Raw genomic sequence first — 11,587 nt, 5'->3', positions numbered from 1 at the left:
TTAAAACCCTTAAGTGGGGCTAATAACTCAGAATTCATAAAATTCCACCAGTAAAATTTTTACCAGCAGGTGGAGCCATTGCGCGCAGCTTCAAGCTGATACCAAAAGTTCCAAAGCCCCACAGCTCTGGAACTGTTATAGCTAGAGGTCTGACATTTTCTGCATTTGTGGCTGACATGATGTAGAACACATATAATGCAATTAAACCTGCTTTTTCTCAAGAATGTCTTTATTACTGCTGTTCAAAAAAGACCCATAATTACCGAGAATATATATATATATATATATATATATATATATATATATATATATATATATATATATATATATATATATAGCAAACACAGAATAATACTAATTACTGCATAATTTAGCATAATGCTACAAACCTCCTTTCTACTTTGCCCCTGCATACGTTATATAAGCATGGAAATTCTACTTGACTGCCACGCAGTATTAGGTATTAGAAGCGCTGTATCTTAACTTTGTACGCAGGATCCTATATATATGTAATGCACAATGGCAACTGTGATTTGTTTGTGGCACTGAGAAGTTTTCTCATATGGGCTGCATCGTGTTAATGACACCGTTATCTTTGGCTGACTGTAGTTTTTATTTTCACAATTTCCTACCGCTGTTTCACATCTTGGTTTACCTTGCATTATTGGATCCTTATCCATTCTTTTTTTGTGGTTCTAGTTGTTAGAAGAGGTTTGTTGTGTAGAAGGGTGTAGGTTTGATTTCCACTTTGGTAGGGACACTATTGGTGCTAAGATTCATTAATGTAATTTTACCTATGCAAAAATACGCATGGTCTTTTATGCTTGATGTGAGCATCAGGGTGCATTTCGTTTAAAGAGAAAAGCAGCATTTCTTGCTACATTTATACTAATTTTATAAGCACTACTCACACTAGATGCTGTTTATCAATGTTTAAAACATCTGATGAATGAGGAATTAGGACTTTTTTCCACTTTGAAAAGGTTTGCATTTAAACTTACCATTGACTAAGACAGTAGGTAAATATGTGCCAATTTAACCAAATATAGTCTAAATATTACCGTTTTATGTGGATTTATCCTGTATTTTCTTTTGCAGATATATAATTGTGCAGAGGTAAACAGGTGAAACACACTCTTATTTTTTAAATGCTCTCTCTATCATGAAACAACGCAAAATAACACATTTAAGGGACGCAAATACATTTATTGTATTTACATTTAGTGGCATCATCCAAAAAAACAAAATACTAAGAATGGGGCTAAATTTATTCCAATATAAAATCACTTTTAACAATTATTGAAAGAAAAAAATATAACACCATCTTGTCTGTAATGTAATAATATTCAAAATAAACAGCTGGATTCAAGCATTTTTACCAAAAACTAATGTTTGTACTAATTAACTTATGGACCCTGTGGAAATCTATGTAAAATAAAATCAATGTAAATAGTGTTCCTCTGTTTGTTATTGGCTTTATCCTATTTTTAAAAGTTCAAATAGGCAAAGAAATAACAACATTATGTGGAACCATAATTATTGCTTTCTAAATAAAAAATAGCAGATGTTTAGGCGCCATCCCGTGTTTTTATACTCTATAAAAGAAATAACACCTGCTATTTATAGCTGAACTGCCTCAAAGGGTCGTCATAAAAGGAAAACAGTAATTGCAAGGAATTATTGTTAAAAGGGAAACCTTCACATTTTCTTTTGCAGTCGGCTGTGGCTAAGAATCAGCAATCAACAGCTTTCACCTGTTTTAGTGTAGATAGAATTATTTTTTTTTAAAAATTAGGACTAGTTCTGTAGCCTAATATCAATTGAAGTATCTAGTGTGAATAAAACTAATTTCGTGCTCCAAGCACGCACACACACAAGGACTAGAAAACAGCCAATCAGGAAAAGAGAAGGCGGAACTTGAGGCAGAACAACCAATGAGAACAGCACAGTTACTGACTTTAAGGGACAGGAAAGACTGGGCAGTAAGACGGAGCGGCAGCAGCAGCTACTGAGCTGCGAGAGAAATATAATTGGCTGTGATCACACACAGTGATCCACCACGCTGAATTGTAAATTATAAACATGTTATATAACAATGTTAATCAAATCAAATTATTGGTAGGGACAAATAGGTCAGTCCAAAATTTTGGTAGGGACATATCCCTATGGTCTCTATGCAAACCTACGCCCATGGTTGTGTAGCTGGTTCGTGAGTGAACAGTCTTGTATCATAGTTAGCAAATGATTGTTGTATTCTCCATGACAGATTTCCTAAATCCAAAATGTAACCAAATCACAGACATACCCTGCTTCTCCTATGTCTCCATCTGTCTGCCTTAAAGAGTCAACTAACTTAAAGCATGTCCCAAACCTGCATGTGACTCAAAAGCTGTGAAGCAGCATCATGTTGCAAAGCCACATGGCAGAACTTCTTTGTGATTAAAAAAAAAACCTTGCTTGCCACTTATATAAGCTGTGGTTAGGCTATGTGACAACACTAATAAGTTAATTGTAGTCTACTTTAAGAAAAATTTGCTTGGATACGAGATAAAATGGTGTTAGAAATGATAGAATTGAATTAGCCATATATAAAAGTTTCTATTGTCTAGCCTTACATCAACTATAATCTCAGTGATCTACTCCTAGCTCATACTCACCTCAGCCTTATTCAATCAGTTATTATTAGGGGTTCCATGCTGGCTTTGAAAATTAATTGTAGCAGATTTTTTCATATAACCCTTTGCAGAAATCTTCATGGCCATGCCCATCCTTCATCCCTCATGCCTTCATCTCTCCTTCGCCTCATCCCTCTTTGCTTCATTTCATCCCAACAATAAATATATAAAATCGTAAGTGTTTTGCCGTTGCCTTTGCTAGTGGAACAACAATAGCTCTGTGAATGAAGGTATGTAAGTACTTACCATGTTACTGAACCATTTTACTAAAAGAATTTGATTGTTTAGGTAAATTTCGTTTTGATAAATGTCTTAGCAATCAGTCTTGCATAAATTATTATACTTTGATTTAATTCTTGAAATACTTTTTAAATATATTCTGATAGCAATCCAAAATGTGTATTTATTGAATTTGACATACAAATAACTGAGATTCAACAGTGTTTTTGCACACTAGCATAACACTAACATCACTATTAAAGATTTTTGCAATGTTGAAACCCATTTTTTTGAGTTGTCCAGATGTGAGACTCAGCTTATTAAGTCGACTTGTGCTCAGTCATCCAGTACGTAGTCATAAAAAAAAATTAAAAGCAATCCACTGTACTTGGTTTCCGAGTTTTAAGACGTTTTGCTTCCCATCCAGGAAGCTTTTTCAATTTAAAATATTAGTTGTTTTGAGAGGGGCGTGAAGGAAGCCATCTATTTTAAAAAAAGGAAACTTTAAACAGAGGGGGGGCGGGGGCGGGGGGTGTTCAGATTTCAGCTTTCAAAAACCTACAATGTTGCTATTGAGTTTATCCCTTACCATTGTCTTTGCAGTCCCGCCCCCTGCACAGGAGAGTGGATGACCTCGTCTATTCAGCCAGTCCGAAAATCCCCTTTAACAACCGACTTTTAGACACTCAGATGGCTATGGGGCATTGCAGGCTTACAAAAGAAGCCAAACGACCCCCATTCCAAAGGGGGGGACGCCTTCGTCTGTTCCAATTTGCATGATTTCAAAACAAAAACAAGGCTTTGTTGGGCTACTGTATAAAACCTAGAACTCAACGCTATTTCTGACATTTTAAATTGAAATAACTTCCTGGATGGAAGAGAAACGTCTTCAAGCTCAGACACCAAGTCCAGTGTTTTTTTTTTTTTTTTGGAATAAGTCGACTTGTTGAGAAGTCAAATGTTTGGTAAATGCCCGTTTACAAGGACAATAATGCTAAAATAAACCTTTTAGAAAAGAATATAAGATGTAAGTACCTACCATGATTGTATAAAATCTAACTGATTTTTTTCTTTTTTCATAGAAATTCCAACCTGGGCCAAAGTCCTCCTGGTTTTACTGGTTATCCTGGTTCTTACTGTTTCTTGCTGCCTTTTATATTATTTTATGTCAAGTAAGTCATTTGATTTAATTTACAACAATTCAGTGCTAATGTATAATATACTAAGATTTTGTAAATGTTACTTAGGAAGATTGTGAACATTTCAGATTGTGAACCTCTACTGTATATTAGGGCTGCAACAACGAATCGATAAAATCGATAAAAATCGACTTTTAAAAGCGTTGGCAACGAATTTCATCATCGATTAGTTGTGTCGCGCGATTAATGCGTCATCCGCGACCGCCGTCATCACATCCACTTGACTGAAACAGGGGAAGAAAAAAAAATATGGCAAAGCGAGCCAGCGCCGCAGGTGCAGTGTTGCCAACTCAGCGACTTTCAGACCCCTCCAGCGACTATTTTTCAAAAAAGCGACTAGCGACAAATCTGGCGACTTTTTACGGTGTCACTGGCGGCTTTTGGAGACTCTTACGTGAAAGCATGTATCGTTCCTACTCTGCCGTGGGGAGCCTCCCCCATCCCAACCCCGTTCTCCCGCAGGAGTCTCTCTCAGCGCTGCAGTCAGAGTCGCAGGACGTTTACCCTCTGCGTCCAGACTGCAAATGAAGCGCGCATGCGCTGGGATTGATGGCGCAAACTGATCACAATAATTAAAATAGCCGGCGCTTCGTAAAGCGAAAAAAGTCGTAACATGCAACTTTTGTCAAAACAAATGAACATGGCACGGAAGCACCATGTTTGTTTGGTTTTAAAGTGGGGAAACGTAACGTTAGTTTCTCAGGTAGCTCATCTGATGCTTTCCTTACCGTGTTAGTAGGTTACAGACAGTGATAAGGTTGGCTACTTATTTTACTTTTAATTTCATTTGAATTAGCTTAAGCAGCGTTTACATTTACTTTATAAATAAATTAACTTGCAAATTATGAGGGCACGATAGTCTATTTAATGCATCTAGTCTCCAGGGAAGTATTTTCACATTGATATCATGATAAATTAGAAATCAGGATTAGAGTTCTTATAACAAGTTTATGTTCCAGTAGGTGAATCAAAATGGAAAAACTCAGCAGTAAGACTTTCATTGTCCTAACTGTGCACAGCGCTGTCTAGAAAGGGCAACACATTGTTGTGGCATCCTCTCTAGTTAACCTGATGTTTCTGTCTACTGAGTTGATGTGATTGGTGAATGCCTCAACTTCCTTGGTTTGGATTTAGACCCAATTATCATCCATATAACTGAACCAGTGAGTTGGTTGTGTTACCTGGTATGTAATGAGTGCTCTGCTCTCCACCTCCTCCATATAGATGTTGGCAACCATGATTCAGAGAGACTTTATTTGCTACCCAGCTGGTGCAGCACTACAATTTTATTTCATGTTTAAATAACATCCCAACCTCAGCCAGTGACGAGTGACTAGATGACTAGACTAGTTATGACTAGACTAGATGTTTAGGAACAATCAGTGTTTCCGTCCATTTCCATTATAGAATGGATAAGGTAATCGTGAGAGAACTGTGGAGATGGCACAGGAGGCAGGTTCTCTAAAAACAGACCACAGGATTAAAACTGACAGAGTGAGGGAGTGATGAGAATACAACCCAGCCATAACCTGAATCCCTGACAGTGTTAGGTGGTTTATAGGTTTGTGGTTTTAACAGAAAGTCCAGAGGATTTTCTGGGTGAAAATGACTTCTAAGCTGTGATGCCTCCATATCCCTCAGCATCACTACCCTCTCCTGAGCTTGAACTGGCTGATGGTTCAACCAAATCCAGACTAGATGTTCTGGAACAATCATCAGTGTTTCCACCCATCTCCATTATAGAATGCTGAGCTAGCTCCAACAGTTTTCCCTCTGAAATCACCATGGAGATGTTTTTTTTTAGTGTTCAATTAGCATAAATTAACAAAACTGCTCTGGGAAATGTATCCTTTCAGTTGCTCTAATTTTTTTTTTTTATGAGTAAATGCTTTTTCAGCATCCATAACAATGTGTCTGTCTCTATGCCTTATATTTTTATATAATCCTTTGGTTAGTCTAAAAGGAACATTTTAATAAAGTTTTTGCTAATAGAAATACATTTTGTGACCTTTATCTTTCTTAGAATAAATTGGACATTAGGTAATATGCTTTAAAGGGAGTTATGTTCACAATAAATGCCATACAAATAAAATGAAATTAACAGAGTTCTTAGATGCAAAATGTAATTTTTGAGATATCTAAAGTAAATTATTAAAAAGCATGAAACTTTTCCTAAAAAATGTGTGAGGTCTAAACTGGATTGTTTGTCTAAGGTCTAACCCAATTTTTTTCTTTGTTTTCCATAGGAATTTCACCTAGGGTCAAAATACTCCTGGTTTTCCTGGTTTTCCTTGTTGTTCTTTCAGTTTCTGGTGGCCTTTTATATCATTTCCTACTGAAACTTAAGTCAGGTAAGTCTTTTTTCCTGTTGTTTCTTTTTTTTCAAACTGGAAAATATTTTGTTTGTTTAAAAATGGTGTGAATTGCAGTTAGTGGGTGATGACTCCCACAGACAGTTTGTATTCATGAGACCCCAGCAGAGCCAGCTCCTGTGTGATTTTTAGTCTCAAGGGAAGACATCCAGTCTTTCAAAATAAAATATTAGAGGCGCCCAAGTATTATACAGTTTTTGGATCGAACCTCTAACACAGAATTTGATCTTCTCTAACTTAAGGAACAGGTACAGATCTTTCACCCAAAGAGAAGCCTTGGGTGGGTTTTCTGATTTCCATGCCAATTGTATTCTTCTTCGGACGAAGAGAGCTGGAAAAAGCCAGTACATTTTTATAAATCCTGTGTTAGTGATATATCCTCTCCTGGGATTCGAAATATTTGGATGCCGGTTTGGATGCCTACTTCAAAAGATTCAGATAGGATCTGAAAAATTGTGGACCAGAAGTTGCACAGTTTGTTACAGGACCAGAACACGTGAGTTAAATTTGCCTTAGCTTTTTGGTGTTGGAATATATTGCCACAACGAAGCTAAATCAGTTTGATGAACCACATCAAACATCAAACAGTCAGCTTACACGTGAACCAATCAGCTGATAAGAAGGCTGGAATCCCAGCAGGAAATACCCCTACGTCATTCAGGGTTTAAATCTAGAGCGCAAGACCAAATCAATCTCTTTCCCCTGGGTTTCATCGCCTGCGAGAAGAGGCCCGTTTCACCTGAAATTCTAATTTTCTTGCGTCAAAAGTCACGGATCACAGTGACCCATCGTGCATAGCGCCTGCTGAACTGGGTGAGACGGGAAATCTGGAGCAGAACGCTGTGTGGATTTTCCCCCCTTTGTGAGGACCTCGATACCAATTACGCCCTATCTGGAGGGGGACACTCCTGCGTTCGACACATACATTACCCTGCCCCTCCAGTTTGCTGAATGAAGTTCTGCTGGTGTTGTTAATGCAATTTTTAACCAATTATCATTTAAGTTGAATGTATAATATGTTGTTTTAACTGGGCTGTTGTTATTATCATATCTGCTGCTATTCCAAATGGACATTATTGAATGTATTAACATCTGGCCTATCTTGGACAATATCAGAAGCCAGTTAAACGGACTCTTAGGGTTTTATTCCTTTTCTCTCAAACTAGTCACTTAGTCTACCTCGTATTTATTTTCCAATAGCATGCAGTGTTTTGCATAGACGTTAGATTTCTGTAATCCTTAACTATTAGAATAAAGACATTGTTTAACTTGCAGTTGCTTGTAATCCATATAGCGGACGATTTATCACTCAGGCCAGATCCACCATCTTTTGGTAATAGTCTGAATAAACAGAGATAAATTGTTATTTGATTGATAATTAATAGCTCTGCTGATAACCTAGCCTAGGTCACAATATTGGTGTGGATACCTGGATTTTAACAGCCGGTCCATAAACCATTTAGAGGTGAAAAGCATAAACCCTGGTAAGTAAGCAAATTAGAGCTACAATAATTGATTTTGAATAAGATAAACAGTTAACTATAACTCCAGTTCTAGTTAATAATTCATTCATTATCTGCAGGATATCATTTTGCACAACAATGGCAACAAGCACAGGTTTTATTGAAGATAGAATGAATCCTTGAGAGTTTGGCTCTACTGTAATAAATCCTTTGAAGTGAATTAGCCCAAGTTGAGTTAATGATGTTAATGCATTTACTCTATGTGATTCCAAATTCTCATCAGAGATGTGAATTCCAAGTGCTCGGATCTCATTGAGCTTTTCTTACCTATTTTCTTTTCCAACTTGCTTTGGTTTTTAAGTAAATGTCAATGTTTTTGTGTAAAGCCCCTTTTACATGAAGATACTGAGTTTACAAAGTATAAAACATATTGTTTCTTATTGGATTTTAAAAATGTAGCAGAGTAGTAGAGGATTCATTTAAAAGATCAAAACTACATTACATGTGTCATGATCCATGATACATGTGTCATGAGCACTGGTGGCTGACTTTATTGCTAGTTCTATTCATCTGTTTAACTCTGCCCGGTTGCTCATTACCGCTTATCTTATCCACCTGTTTTCCAGCCAACAGCGGCAGATTATTTGAGCTTAGTGTGAGAAGTACTGTATCTTGCGTACCTGTATTGTTCTTTTACCACCTGATCATGACCTGTTTTGCCTCTGGATTCCTGAGTTTTTGATCTGCCCCTGTTTTAATCTGTTTTGACATGTCACCTATTTGTACTCTGATTGTTAACGACCCTGGATCTGTAACCTGACCCTGGCTTGAATTATACGCTTGGTACCTCAGCATCTCCTTGATCTTCTGGCCTGGCCCTCGGCTTCTTTAGCTGCTCTGGATTCTGTCTCTGGTGGTCTGCGGGCTGGAGCCCTCTGGGCTGATCCAGAGATGTTGTAGAGAACTCATCGGACTGGTGACCACTCCTTTCTCTGGACAGGAACAGCCCTTATTGTCAGGAGCTCAGAGGTTTGGACCCAGAATTCAAACGAGACAGACAGGGAAACTTTAAAGGAGTTTATTGAATAAGCTGTGTGCGGCTGCTCATCAGCTGGTGCGGGTTCTCTGGATACGCTGCAGGGATATGGACTCAGATAAATATTTCTGAAGCTCAATCGGGGAATTATAATGAGCTTAAAGCCAACCTCCTGGCAAAGTTCAGTCAGCATGTTGGGTAATACTTTGTTCCAGCCAAGAAATGTCAATATCGACAAGAAAGAAATTGATTAAAAACACAGTTAATACATTTAAAACTAAAGATGAACTAAATAAAGTAATGTAAAGCATTCCATAATATTTTACTTGAACCAGAACTACATAAATCAATCGTATCTTATCAAATGTAATTTAAAAACAGCAGCAGCACATAGTGAATGAGGCTGTTCATGAATTAAATGCAGGGGGACCTATATTAATGCAACAGTTTCAAAGAAAAAAAGATAGATATTACATTTCCGTCTCAATGTTTTATTACACTGGGGTTATTGAAAGCTCTGCGTATGTGTAACTTATTTTCAGTAAGAGAAACAGAGGAGACCCGCTTCTCTCTCTTTGCCTGCAGACATTGGCTGCAGAGCTGCATTTGACTTCCTGTCAGAGCTTTGGGACAGGAAGGGACTTGTTCCCACACTCGTCGCTGAAGAAGGCTATTAAACTCCGAGCTGCAGGGGTCTGAAAAGTCACTAAATAATCTGACAAAGTCACTAAGTTGGCAACAGAGCATTAAGCTTTTATATTTTTCTCTCTTCTTTCTATCATCTGTTTTTTGTCTGCTCTTCATACTGAAACTTTGAATGTGCTGTAGAAGCTTTACTACGTTGTCCTCCTCAAGAACCACATTTCTAAAGTGAAATATGTCTCGAATAGACCAATGAGCAAGGTGTGCAGACAGTGCTAATGGGAGAGAAAGTGTTGCAGAATCACATTTAGATTAGCTAATCATTTCAGATTATGTTTGCAAAAACTACAGTAAAATAGCAAAGACAGCGATACCCGCCACAGCTGATATTAACCTGTGTTTGGTTGTGGGTGTCATTACAGTTTACATATACTACAGTTAACATGTATTCGGCTTATCTTTAACTCCTTGACAGGATGCAATAATTTCTGAAAGGAATTCTTTACTTTTGTTTTCACATCTTTTTTGTCCATAGGTGCTTTCTCTTAACACCACTGAAGAGAATTCTAGCCAGTAACAGCCTTGGCTCGTATTCTAATATCAAGCTTTTTTGGCCCCACCCAATGACCAAGCAATAAAATACAGTGTAACACTTAACAATGTTTATTTCCATTTAGCAAGAGGAAAATTAAGCCACCAGCTCTGATGTAGAATTGGAAATGGGTGTATACTGTATTTCACTTGGTCATATTTGGCCACAAAAGGTTTATTACTTATAGTGGATTCTGGCAATTTGTGTTTTTCTTTAATGTACATTGTCTTTGTAATGAATGTGCAGAAACGTTCTGCGGAAAGACACCACTCTAAGACCAGAGATAGATACATTAACAAAATAGAAGTGGGTTGTAAACCATCTAGAACTTTAAAACCACTTAGACTGAGGAAACCCTGGATTGGGTCAAGCTCCTGAATTGGCATATAAATATTTTTGATGGCTCCATTGTTATCGCTGCACAGGCCTACAGGAATCCCACCTAGTCTGGAAAAATAGTTTACTGCTGTATAAGAGGACNTTTTTTAAAGGGTTGTATATGTTGTATGTGTAAGCAGGAAGGATCTTCTATGCCTGTGTTGCTCCTCTAAGGTTCAACTAAGAGGGTACATGTTGTTTAATCAATAATATGTTCAATTCAGTTTATTTACATAGCGCAAATTCTCAACACATCATCTCAAGGCACTATAAAGTTCAACCAGATCATCCAGTCAGATTTATTCAAAATTTTCTAAGGAAAACCAGCTGATTGCGTCGACTCACCGACTCAAAGGCAATCCCTTATATCGAATGTAGCTTGCAAACCATAAAGTACATTAAAACATATTTATGCAGAATGTTAAATGATTGAGAATTTATAATAGGTCTGTGCTGGGTATGCATGCCTAAACTCTTGACTTTGCTTTGTTTTTACATAGAAATTCCAAAGTTGGCCATCAGTACTTCCATTCTCCTGGTTTATCTTGCTATGTCTGGAGGCTTTCTATATGATGCCTTTCAACGGTATAAGCTAGGTAAGTTCCTTTTTCCACTTTATCAATATAGATGAATGAGATAATTTCAGATATTGAACAATGGCTAAATATGAAAATTTGAAGGAAGCTCATGCGTTACCATGGTTTCCTAGTCCTCATCTTAAAAGTTTTGGTTGAAATTTATAACATGCAGAATTTTCTGTTATCTGAAGGCAAGTAACCTAAAACACATTAAACAGTATAGCTCTTGTTGTTTAATAAGAATATGAAAAATTCCCTCCCTTCTTTAGCCATTCCATCCATGATCCTAACTTCTGCATCATTGCCAAAAACTTCCTCTGCCATGTTTACATACTGTTAGTCTTGGATATAATCTTTGAAAGAGTTTCTAAAAAAAACAAGACAGAAATGTCAGCTTAAGAATTCTATGTATTATTTTAGGATTTATATTGAT

General features: G+C 37.2%; 1 long non-coding RNA gene across 1 annotated transcript; it reads left to right on the top strand.

The window, feature by feature from the left end:
* The first annotated feature begins 3,974 nt into the window (after positions 1-3,974).
* LOC107090581 lies at positions 3,975-11,172 on the top strand. The gene is made up of 3 exons (XR_001481487.1): positions 3,975-4,066; positions 6,340-6,444; positions 11,077-11,172. It is a non-coding gene; the product is annotated as an uncharacterized LOC107090581 (long non-coding RNA).
* Positions 11,173-11,587: the final 415 nt, after the last annotated feature.

This window comes from Cyprinodon variegatus, unplaced genomic scaffold, assembly GCF_000732505.1.
Source record: "Cyprinodon variegatus isolate N-32 unplaced genomic scaffold, C_variegatus-1.0 Scaffold300, whole genome shotgun sequence".
NCBI classification, from domain to species: Eukaryota; Metazoa; Chordata; class Actinopteri; order Cyprinodontiformes; family Cyprinodontidae; genus Cyprinodon; species Cyprinodon variegatus.
This window is presented reverse-complemented; position numbering and strand designations above follow the sequence as displayed.